Source organism: Malaclemys terrapin, chromosome 4 (genome assembly GCF_027887155.1).
Source record: "Malaclemys terrapin pileata isolate rMalTer1 chromosome 4, rMalTer1.hap1, whole genome shotgun sequence".
Classification (NCBI taxonomy): Eukaryota; Metazoa; Chordata; order Testudines; family Emydidae; genus Malaclemys; species Malaclemys terrapin.
The window spans coordinates 137,593,911-137,606,131 of NC_071508.1; the positions used below are offsets into that span (position 1 = coordinate 137,593,911).

The following is a 12,221-nucleotide window of genomic DNA, read 5'->3' on the forward strand; positions in this document are numbered from 1 at the left end:
AAAAAATGAGAGGGAAGGTTAGAAAGTAACAAATCTCAGCAGAGTTGGAGGCCCTGTCTACACTACCGGGGTAGGTCGACCTAAGTTATGCAACTCCAGCTACATGAATAACATAGCTGGAGTCGACGTAGGTTAGGTCAACTTACTGAGGTGTCTACATCGCGCTGCGTCGATGGGAGATGCTCTCCGATTGACTTACCTTACTCTTCTCATTCCGGTAGAGTACCAGAGTCGACAGGAGAGCAATCTGCGGTTGATTTAGCGCAGGGGTAGGCAACCAGCGGCACGTGTGCCAAAGGCGGCACACGAGCTGATTTTCAATGGCACTCAAACTGCCTGGGTCCTGGCCACCAGTCTGGGGGGGGCTCTGCATTTTAATTTAATTTTAAATGAAGCTTCTTAAATATTTTAAAAACCTTATTTACTTAACATACAATAGTTTAGTTATATATTATAGACTTATAGAAAGAGACCTTCTAAAAATGTTAAAATTATTACTGGCACGCGAAACCTTAAATTAGAGTGAATAAATGAAGACTCGGCACACCACTTATGAAAGGCTACCGACCCCTGATTTAGCGGGTCTTCACTAAACCTGCTAAATCGACCCCCAGTGCTTCAATCGCAGCAGCGTCAATCCCAGCTAAGTGTAGACATGCCCTCAGATTCACTCTTACCTTGCTAAACTAGCATATCCTAAGGGACAGTTGCTTCACTGAGTGGCTTTAGTGTGAGCAGGCTACTTGAAATCAACAAGAATATTCACAAGAGTAAGGGTTGCACAACTGGCCCCTAAACTATTAGTAACAAACAATTGGATTGTTTCACAAAAGATGATTTTTTCAAAAATAACCATAAGGTTAATGTGACAAGTTGGACCCCTTGGGAAACCACCTGATGTGCTGAGATACCACTGAATCTACCTGTTCCACCAGCATGGGCCCCCTTTAACCTGTCTTGCTGAGCCAGGCTCTTAAAGCCTCCTCTAACACACACACACCAGCAGGGCCACACCCAGCTACAGATCAGCTCTGGGAAGACTCAGTTTAAGGGACTTGCTCCAGCACTCCCATGTCCACCTCCCTTGGAGTGCAGAACCAACAATATATTATGAAATTCGCCCCCTCCCTCAATGTGGAGAGAGGTGTGCACACTTCTTGCCCCCCCCCCCCCAGTTAAAATTACAGAAACTGGGTTTAATAATAAACAAACCAAATTTTATTAACTATAAAAGACAGATTTTAAGTGGTAAAAGGGGTAACAAACAGAATAAAGCAGATTACTAAGCAAATGAAATCAAGCACGCAAAGTACGCTAGTTTCACTAAAGAAATTGGTTACAAACAGTATTTCTCACCCTAGATATTGTTGCAAGCAGTTTGCAAAATTTCTGTGGTTCAGAGTTCCAGTTATATTCCTTTTCAGACCTAACTCCTGTCTCAGTCTGGACTCCCCTCTAGCCTTCCCTTTTGCAGTTTTTCTACTTGGGCAGACAGGCCATGGAGAGGAGGAGTCTTGTTTGCTTTCCTCTCCACCCTTAAATAGGATTTACATAAGGCAGGAATTCTTTGTTTCACAAAACTTGGCCACCCTTCCCTTACAGTGGAAAGTTACAAGTCACAGGCAATGTTTTAGTATCATCAGGTGACAAGACTACCTGACTCTGTAGGATCACAGCGTCCATGAGTCAGTGGCAGTATGAAGAAGAACAGGAGTACTTGTGGCACCTTAGAGACTAACAAATTTATTAGAGCATAAGCTTTCGTGGACTACAGCCCACTTCTTCGGATGCATATAGGAAGGCCAAGCTTTTCACAGACCATTGTCCTCACTGATGGGCCATGAGCCCTGTCTGGCTTTTCCATTGTTGTACCCGAAGTGTTCGCAGTGGGCGCCACCCAAAGCAGCATAGTTGAAATACAGATACACAGTCAATATTCCTAACTTCAGATACAGAAATGATGCAGGCATACAGATTGGATAATCGCATTCAAGAAATCATAACCTTTCTAATTATCTCTCACGTGAGCCATCTTGCATAAGATATATCTGAGTTATGTCATATTCATATCATAAGTATATTTTCAGAAAGAATATGGACTGACACATCACAGTTACCTCAAGCAAAAAAACTTGGAAAATACCAACTTTAACAGCAAATCAGTCCAAAATGCTAAAACCTGTAGTACTGAATATGTATGCTGGCTGTTAAGTAGTTAATTATCTGAAGAATATTTTGGACTCCAATAGTCCTCTCTTTAGGGTAAGAAAAGGAGAAGATATCATGTTCCTATCAACCCCCCCCCCGCCCCCCTCCATTCCTCCAAAATTAATGGAACTACACTCTTCCATATGAGTACAGCTGTACAAGACACTCTCTAGAGCCAAACACCTCTCTACAATGAGACTCTAGCTAGTGAGATACTTCCCTCCTTTACATATCATCTGGAAATAATTCCAGGCATTCTGTCCCACACACGGGCTGAGTACGATACCTCCACAATAATGTAAATTCAAGAAGTGAAGAACTGAACTTGGATCCCAGATTGTTCCAGCCACATGGAAATATGCTGCACTGCTACTGACTTGCTGGGATAGTGCCCACTCTTAAATGCTTAAATTAAATTAGTTGGAAAGATGCACAAAAGAGAAGACAAAAAGTTAGACAACACATTCCTATGAAAGCTTTCTGGACAACACTTTTAAGCTTGATTTTCCATACAAGGGTATACAACCCTTTGAATCTGGTCAGGTTTTCAATACTCTCCACTCACCATGGTGACAAACCAACTTCAATGGCCCCTTCTTTAAGGAGCTCCTTTCAGCCAAATACTTCAAAGGCTCTAGATGTGGAGGCTCCACAGTTTAAATGTTACAGCTCACAATCCTCATTAAGGAACCAAAACACTCACCATGGCCTCTGACTCCCAATGTGTGCGTGTCTAACCTCACTGTTCCCTCCATCTCAGACTGCTGTGGAAGATAATACATCATCTCTCCATTCCCATATATACAAAATGGCCAAATCCTTAAATGCTCTAAGACAAACTGATTAGCTATAAAGGACAGGGCTTTCCAAAGCAGAGCGTTCTAGAGCAGTGGTTCTCAACCTTTCCAGACCACTGTACCCCTTTCAGGAGTCTGATTTGTCTTGTATACCCCCAAGTTTCATCTCACTTAAAAACTACTTGCTTACAAAATCAGACATAAAAACACAGAAGTGTCACAGCACATTATCACTGAAAAATTGCTTACTTTCTCATTGTTACCATATAATTATAAAATAAATCAATCGGAATATAAATATTATACTATACATTGAAATGTAAGTACATAGAGTAGTATAAACAAGTCATTGTCTGTATGAAATTTTAGTTTGTACTGACTTCACTAGTGCTTTTTATGTAGCCTGTTATAAAACGAGGCAAATATCTAGATGAGTTGATGTACCCTGTGGAAGACTTTTGCGTACCTCTAGGGGTACGCATACCCCTGGTTGAGAACCACTGTTCTAGAGAAGTGCACAAAGATTTCATTTAGTATTAAGAGGTCTAACTACCAACATGCATTTCAAGATTGGCTCATGCTGGTAGTATATATTACTATCATTTTTCTCTTTTAAAGTACAGCAAAAAACTAAGGCCCTGATCCTGCAAACACTTACACTAATGCTTAAATTAAGTAGGTGAGTAGTCCTGTTGAATTCAACTTAACAATTCAGGTGAGTAAAGTTAAGAACATATATAAGTGTTTTGAGATACAGCTAGAGCCTAGGAGAGTTGAAAATAAAATAAGTTATTCTTAGACCAAATAATGTGTAATGGAAAATATTCTAATATTAATTATTTGTATTATGATAATACCTAGAGGCCCCAGTCAAGATGTGCTAGGATGTGTATACATACACACACACACACACTAAGAGACAGTCCCTCCCCCAAAATCTTACTGTCTAAATATACCAGACAAAAGATCAGAAAAAAAAGGAGTATTATAATCCCCTTGACATTGAAACCCATCTACTAGGAAATGGTCCCGTTTTGCATAAGCCAAACAGGCACAGCAGGTAGATAAGGACTTTCAGTTACTACCAACATCAACTGGGATTCGAACTTGTAATTTAGACATAAAATATTATCTTCCTATCCACTAACATATGTGGAACACTTCACCTATTAGGACTAACAGCATAGAAACAATTATGCTTCTCACGTTTTATGCTTTTTCTACCTTCTCATTCCTTGTTGCTAAGAAAGTTTTCACGAAAATAAAATTAGAGTGGTGCTAAAAAATATGCACCTCTGGCAAAAAAACAACAAAGCGGAACCAATTGAAACAACTCTACAACCAATAGACCACCACCTCCAGGAGAAACAACTACACCATGACCTGCCACATGGCTATCACATGACACCACATCATCATCAATCCATCAAGACTACCCCAAACAAGAACTGAAGGGTCTGTACTTTCCAAGGGACCAAACTTCTGTTCCATCACAGAACCAGGTATCATACTAAAATGTAGAAACCTAGAAAAATTCTTCCACCGACTCCACCTCAAAGAATTTTTCACAACAAAGATGACACCACCCACAACTACCATATCCCACCGACAGCCATAAGAAAAAAGAATCATCTGACGGGACATGCCTCAGTGGATGAAACCACACATTGGATGATTACATTGATTGTTTCAGGAGGTTAAAAAATAGACGCTGAAATCCTCAATAAAGAATACTTCCACCACAATCTCTCTACCACTGAGAGGACAGCTGAAATCCAAACACCAGATAGTGATCAAACTAGCTGACAAAGGGGGCGCTATTGTAGTCCTTAATTATGATGACTGTCAATGACGCAAACAGACAAGTCTCTGGACACCACCTACAATAAAGAACTCAAAAAGGACCCCAAAATTCATTCTTCCTGATGCCATCAGTTATTAGCTCTCCTTCCCCACTAAGTAGAAGACCTTCACCTTCCTCCACCTTTCTCTTGCTTCTAGTGTATTTAAAAAGACAATTCGTGTCCCTTGCTAGGACTAACTCATTTTGTCCCGAAGCCTTTCTGATTCTGTCCCTACATGCTTGTGCTATTCTTCTGAACTCCTTAGCAATTTGTTAATGTTTCCATTTTTTGTAGGACTCCTTTTTGATTTTCAGGTAATTAAAAAGCTCTTCATGGAGCCATAGGCGCCAACTTCCCCTCTTTCCCCTGGGTGCGCGATCCCACCGCTGCCCTCGCCCCCACTCCACCCCTTCCATGAGGCCCCGCCCCCATTCCAACCCCCTCCCCAACTCTTCCCCCTCCCTGCCTCTATTCCAACTCCTTTCCCAAATCCCCGCCTCCTCCCCTGAGTGCGCCACATTCCGACTCCGCCGCCTCCCCGGAGCGTGCGAACGCCACCAAGCGGCCGGGCGGGAAGCGCTGGGAGGAAGGTGGAGGAGCAGGGACATGGCACGCTCAGGGGAGGAGGAGGAGGGGAGCTTGGCTGCTAGTAGGTGCAGAGCAACCACTAATTTTTCCCCATGGGTGCTTCAGCCCCAGAGCACTCACGGAGTCAGCGCCTATGCATGGAGCCATATTGCTCTTACCACTTTTCCTATCTTTCCTTTATATTGGAATAATTGGCTGTTGTGCGTTAATATTGTCTCCCTGAGAAACTGTCAGATCTCCTGAGCTTCTTTCTCCCTTAGATTTTCTTCCCATGAGACTTTACCTGCCAGTTCTCTGAATTTGTTAAACTCTGCTTTTCTGAAGTCCATTTTCCTCATTCGGTTGCTCTCACGCTTTCCTTTCCTTAGAATCATTAAATCTATGAATCCATGGTCACTGTCACCTCAACTGCCTTCCCACTCTCAGCTTCACAACCAATTCCTCCATGCTGGTCAGAATCAAGTCTAAAATGACAGTCCCCCTGGTTCTTCCACTTTCTGAAACAAAAAGCTGTCCCAAGAACTTATTGGCAATTTTGTGTTTTGCCAGATTACTTTTCCAGTCGATTCTGGGTAATTATATTTCCCCAGTTAGTACCAGTTATGCAGAAATTTCACCTCTTTCTCTTCCTTTAAAGCTTCCCCATCTTGTGTTACACATCAAGATATACACATTGTATATAAAGGTCACTTCTTTTATATGTGATGATATGCCCAGCTCCTACTGAGCTGAAATGGGAACACCACACGTATCTGAATGAAGAATTTGGCTCTGAACATAGGTAGAAAAATAGTTACGTGCTCATACGGTTTAAATGTAAAGTCTAATTTTACTATCAACTAAACTGCATAAAGTTTCACTAACCATCTTCATAGACTAAATAACAAAAATAATGCAGTGTTGCAGCTGGATAGTTAAAAACTCCACAAAAAGTCAGTAAACTCAGCCATACTGCAAATGCTGTATGTTTATGGCATACACTTAAAGACCAACAATAATATTAAGCTCATAAAAATAGCAACCACTACACAAGGCCAAATTAACATTCTATTTTAATTCTAATTTTTATATTTCTTGACTCTTTTCAATTTTTAACTATGCAGCTTTAACAATGAACTAACAAACTCTTTTCTTTGTTTTAAAATTTTAATTTCCAAGATTTACCAGAAATATAACCCAGAGCTATTTCGGGGCTTACAAGCAGAGCCTGTTATGTTCCTTGATCTATGGAGTGCAGATGCAGCCCTGCAGAACTTAGGAACTCCACAAGAGAGGGCTGCAGCCTGGGCAAGTCCCCTGTGAGTACTTCCATCACTCTGTGCAACACATCTCTTCTGAAATGAGCACTTCACAACTCTATGAAGTCATCTACTAAATATTCCCAGTACCATTCAAACTCTCAGCTTTATTAAATCAAAACCTTCCTCTCTTCCCAGGTTCAGGGTTAGTCTGTGATGGTTAGCTACGAATGCTAGGTAAAGGGAGGTGTGTGGAGATGCAGCGTCCCAGAAGCATTTAGGAATTGTACTGCAGGCAAAAATCTTTCCTCAGGCCACTCCCTGCATGCAATCAGATGCACATTTTGCACATACTGTTGGGATGGCCCAGAATACCCCAAGACACCTGCCCCTACTCCACAGACAGCCATGCCTCTAATTCTTCCCTCCAACCTTTTCAGCATCATGCTCCCCAAGGAGCAACAGGAGCAAGCAGTCTATGCATTCTGGGGCTATTGAGAGTGGCCCAGCATGGCAACCCAAGGAGGACAAAAATGGGGGTGGGAGCAAGCAGTGTTTCTTGCCTCTCTCTCCACCCATGTGTGGTCAAAGAAGGACCACGCACAGTCTACACAGTTTCAGCCAAAACATTCATTTTTCAAAATTAATGAGTTAGTGAAAAGAGGGGGTTATAATGGAGGCTTTCTTGCAGCTTTAACTACAGAGTAGCTGTTGCTTGATGGGACCACTATAGTTAACACATGGCCAGCACTGTACGTTTATGAAAGAAAACACTACTAAAAACTAGGAAAAAAAGCTATATTTTAATATCCTCTCTCTGCAGATACAGAATAAAACTTGTGAAGAATACAGAATGTACCAAATCAACTGTGTCATAACCCAGGGCTTTTACTAACGAGACTGGGAGACTTAATATACAAAATTAATGAGCTTTCCATTAAAGTTAGACCATGAAACCCAAAAGCAGTGTAGGTCAATGTTCCATTGCAATTCACGTCTGCAACAGCTGAGGATTTAATAGTTTTGACTGCACAGAAATCTTTAATCAAAATCTATAAATGAAAGACTTATGTTCTTATATTCTCCCATCGGCCAATTTTACAGACAAGTGAACAGATCTTCACACACTGTAATCTACTAAAATGCTTACGATGAATAAACTCAGCAGAGACATGTTTTCCAGTCTAGACCACTCTAGCTGCATCTGACCCCTCAAAAAGATCAGCTCACTTTCAAAACCACCCTACCACAGGGATAAATATACTGCCCTCTTTCCACAATTTTCCAGTCTGATCATCATACAAAAATCAATGTGGATCTAACACAATGTGAAGGATTCAGCATTTTCATAGCTGCCAACAATATACTCTGCAGTACTTCAAGCAAGCATTTGTTGCTGTCATAAAGATAGGACATACAGGAAGACATGCGCTGCCAGGAAAAATCACCCACTAAGTCTGATGCAAGATTGCCACCTTGAGGAATCCAGGAGATAAGCATAAGGGGAAAATTATTCATAAGTTTCTAAAACTTGCATTTTTTACTTATGTCCCAGACAGATACCTCGATACCATAAGAATAAATAGAGTCTTTGCTCTCTCCTTCTATCACCACCATTATATCTCTGGATGAATTTGGTACTCAGGAAAGTGAAAAACTAACAGACCTGGCTAAAGCCAGGCAAAATATGGGCATGTGTTGTTCAAACTGCCCAATAAGGGTCTGCCAATCCAGTAGGGTTGCCAACTTTCTAATAGCACAAAACCAAAAACCCCTTCCCCGAGGCCACGCCCCCGCTCACTCCTTCCTCCCTCCCGCCATGGCTCGCTCTCCCCCACCCTCACTCACTTTCACCAAGCTGGGGCAGGGGACTTGGGTGCAGGAGGGGAGTATGGGCTCTGAGTTGGGGGTGCAGGCTCTGGGTGGGGTCAGAAATGAGGGGTTTGGGGTGCAGGAGGGGGCTCCAGACTGGGGCCAAGGGGTTCAGAGTGGGGGACGGGGTGCGGACTCCGGTTGAGGGTGCAGGCTCTGGGGTGAAGGGAGGGAAGCTCCAAGCTGGGGCAGGGGGTTGGGGTGGGAGTGTGGGCTCCAGGAGGGAGTTTGGGTGTGGGAGGGGACTACAGGCTTGGGCAGGGGGTTGCGATGCAGAAGGCAGCTCAGGACAGGGGCAGGAAGTTGAGGTGCAGGGTCCCAGCGGCACTTACCGAGCTATACGTTCCCAAGAAGTGGCCGCTAGGTCCCTTCAGACCCTAGGCACATGGGCAGCCACGGAGGCTCTGCGTGCTACCCTCGTACCCACAAGTGCCCTGCAGCTCCCATTGATCATGGTTCCCAGCCAATGGGAGCTGCGGAATCGACACTTGGGCGGGGGCAGCGTGCGGAGCCTCCCTGGCCGCCCATGCGCCTAGGGTCCACCAGGATCTGGCGGCTGCTTCTGGGAACCACATGGAGCTAGGGCAGGCAGGGAGCCTGCCATAGCCCCAGACCCGCGCTGCGCTGTTGACCAGACTTTTAACAGCCCAGTCAGCAGTACTGACTGGGGCTGCCGGGGTCCCTTTTTGACCGGGTATTCTGGTCGAAAACCGGACACCTTGCAACTCTACAATCCAATACACTCCTAACCCACATCTCCCTCTGTTTTGGAACCTTAACTGTGGCCTCACCGCTTTTATGGCTCAAAGTTAACATTACATGGTGTCAGTCTGTGTACTAGCCTTTCACCTCTGGGGACCCGGATCACAAAGAACAGCAATTTTGGTAGTACTATCCTTGTACACCGTTTTGCACATCGGGTAAAATAAAAATAAAAAAGCTGTAGAATCGACTCAAGAGTGAGGTCAGGATTGAGGTGCATTGGGAGATGGGAAAACTTGTGAACAATTAATGGCTTAAATTAATAACACTGATTCTTGACTTCTATAAACATAGTAACACAACACAAACCTTTAGCAACATTTGTGGGGTAATTTGCCATGGACAAAAATAAAGTTAATATCAATACAAAACATTTTATTCTGCCAATTATCATAATTGTCTCAATAGCGAGCAATGTACTTCTGCATTTTGCCTACTTATCATGGTGGATAAAAATCGTGATTTTTTTAAGATAAAAATAATTTAAATAAAACTGCTCGATAATTTAAAGCAGATTTATTAATTTGCATATTGCTAGTTCTTTACTTTCTCCCTCATTTTCTAGTCTTAAATTGCTAATATGGATTTTTTATGTATTTCTTTAATTAGTTTTCTAGTTAGAATTTCAGATTTTACACACAGACTACTTTTACTAAGAAGTTTCACACTTAAAATGATTTTCTATCCCAAAATAAAGGACAAAGTCCAAGGCATAATTAACATATTTACTGTTAAATGCATCTGACGAAGTGGGTATTCACCCACAAAAGCTTATGTTCCAATACGTCTGTTAGTCTATAAGGTGCCACAGGACTCTCGGTTGATATTTACTGTGTGAACACTCCAAATTCAAAAACAAAATATTTATAAACAAATAGCCAAAACTACACTTGCAACCAACCTCACCTTCCAATATATTGAACTTTCACAAGCCAAGAAAGCTGAAATGCTTTGACCAGGCTATATTTCTTCAATCAGGTTTTGCAGGGGACTTGTGTTCCTAAGCCGCCTAAATACCTATTTATGAGTTTAGGAACCTACTTTCAAGGCTCCAATTTTTGGGGGGGGAAAAAAAAAAAAAAAACCTGCATAAAAAGTTCACAACTTTGTTAATCTATTGAAAGTCTAAATAACTTCACATTGTTTAACACTAAATCAGTTTCATTTTGATTATGTCACTAAATTTTTAATAAAAAAAATTTTAGTTCTTGATGCTGCAGGCACTTCTGCACGTTATAGTCCTACTGAAGTCAATGGAACAACTCATAGCTTCCAAGGCCAGAAGGGACCACTGGGATCATCTAGTATGACCTCCTCTGTATAACACAGACCATAGAAATAATTCCCCCAAATAATTCCTATTTAAACTAAGCACATCTTTTAGAAAAACATCCAGTTCTGATTTAAAAATTGCCAGTGATAGGGAATCCACCATGACCCTTGAAAAATTGTTAATTACCCCCACTGTTAAAAATGTATGCATTTCCAGTGTGAATTTGTCTAGCTTCATCTTCCAGCCATTAGAGCTTGTTATACCTCTCTCTGCCAGACTGACGAGAGACCTTTATCAAATATCTGATCCTCACTGACTGGTCAAGTCACCCCTTAACCTTCTTTCTGTTAAACTAAATAGATATCGCTTCTTGAATCTCACTGTAAGACTCTTCTCTGAACCCTCTCCATTTTATCAACATCTTTCTTGAATTGTGGGCACCAGAACTGAACACAGTATTCCAGCAGTGACTGCACCAGTGCCAAATACAAAGATAAAATAACTTTTCTACTCCTACTCGAGATTCCCCTGTTTATGCATCCAAGGATCACATTAGGCTCTTTGGCCACACAGTTGCACTGGGAGCCCATGTTCATCTGATTATCCTGGGAAGAAGTGACTCTGAAAAAGATTTGGAGGGTTGTGGTAGATAGAGCCCCCCATCCTATAAGTATAGTCTACATTCTTTGTTCCTAATGTATGTACATTTGCTTATATTAAAACACAGATCTTGTTTGCGTATGCCCAACCTACAAAGCAATCCAGATTGCTCTGCAGCAGTGACCTGTCCTCGTCATTATTTACTACTCCACCAATTTTTGGTCATCTGCAAACTCACGATGGTTTTATGTTTTCTTCCATATCATTAATAAAATGTTAAATAGAGTAGGGTCCAGAACCAATCATTCCAGGACCCAACTAGAAATACCTTATTAAATTTTATTAAATTTTTTTATTCAAAATGTTGTGTGACAGTAAATCAAACAGCTCACAGAAGGTGCGGTATATTTAGAATACACTTACCTTTCTCAACCAAAGTTATAAACTCACCATTCGTGTGAATAAAGTTACATACTTGCAGAATCAGAGCCTTAATTTTTCAATATATTCCCCCTATAAGCACTTGTGTAAAATACAAATAAGATGCCCTATCACTAGTGACCTTTTTAAAAAAAAAAAATGTATTCATAATTTAGTTTTAGTACTTGTAATCTAAAATTGCCATAGCACAAATTTTCAAATTAGCTTTTACAAATCTTCAACCTGATTTAAATGATTTTTAATCATGATTTAAACGCTCTACCCTGTTAAACAGGGTATTATTGATATCGCACATATTAATATGCATTAAGAACACAACATCTAAATGACATTATATCGTATGTTTATATATTTGTAGAAGTGACATGGCCTGTATTGGCCTACGTGTTTCTATAATCCTGTTCGTCAATGCTGAGTATCCCATAACACTTTGCAAAGCTGAAGTCAGTCAGCCTTGCCATTAGGAAACAGGAACCTTGTCAAAGACAAAATACATTAATGTTCTGTGGTAGCAAAGGAGGTAGCTGCACAGACCAGTACCTGGAATGCTAGTATCTGAAACAAAGATAAGGGAGGTACTGAACAATTAAGAACAGGT

At 41.5% G+C, this 12,221-nt stretch overlaps 1 protein-coding gene across 1 annotated transcript in view; it reads right to left on the reverse strand.

Moving 5' to 3' along the window:
* The window catches only part of BRF1 (BRF1 RNA polymerase III transcription initiation factor subunit), a 246,681-nt gene that overhangs the window by 223,912 nt on the left and 10,548 nt on the right, over positions 1 to 12,221 (reverse strand). The window lies entirely within an intron of this gene.